Source organism: Micropterus dolomieu, linkage group LG02 (genome assembly GCF_021292245.1).
Source record: "Micropterus dolomieu isolate WLL.071019.BEF.003 ecotype Adirondacks linkage group LG02, ASM2129224v1, whole genome shotgun sequence".
NCBI lineage: Eukaryota > Metazoa > Chordata > Actinopteri > Centrarchiformes > Centrarchidae > Micropterus > Micropterus dolomieu.
This window is the reverse complement of record NC_060151.1, coordinates 29,433,654-29,434,472: the sequence shown is the minus strand read 5'-3', so window position 1 is coordinate 29,434,472 and position 819 is coordinate 29,433,654.

Sequence of the window (819 nt, the reverse complement as noted above, 5' to 3'; positions counted from 1 at the left end):
AGAGACAGCACTGGTGAAAATTACTAATGACCTCCTTATTGCATCAGACAAAGGACTTGTCTCTGTACTGGTTTTATTAGATCTTAGTGCTGCATTTGATACCATTGACCATCAGATCCTATTACAGAGACTGGAATATTTCATTGGCATTAAAGGAACCGCTCTAAGCTGGTTTAAGTCCTATTTATCAGATCGATTTCAGTTTGTACATGTTAACGATGAGTCCTCCATGCACGCCAAAGTTACTCATGGAGTTCCTCAAGGATCTGTCCTTGGACCAATCCTCTTCACTTTATATATGCTTCCTTTAGGCAATATTATCAGGAAACATTCCATAAGCTTTCATTGTTATGCAGATGATACTCAGTTATATCTATCGATCAAACCAGATGAAACTCATCAGTTACACCATCTCCACATTTAAGAGTAGGCTTAAGACTTTCCTCTTTGATAAAGCTTATAGTTAGGGCTGGCTCAGGTAGTCCTGAACCATCCCTTAGTTATGCTGCTATAGGCCTAGACTGCCGGGGGATTCCCCATGATGCACTGAGCTCCTCTCTCCTCTACTTTCTCTCCCTCTGTATGCAACCTTATCCCATTATTGCATGTTACTAACACAACATCTCCCCTTTCTGGTAGTCTTGTGCTTTCTCGTCTCTCTCCTCTCTCCTATCACTTCCTGCAGGTTTTCTGGCTCTGGAGCTGTGGAGTCTGGATCTGTGGTTGCGAGTCACCTGCTGCCCCCGTGTTCCTGCTCGACACCCTCTGCTGCAACGACTATTGTTGCTAGTCTTATTGTTATTATTGTTATTATAATCA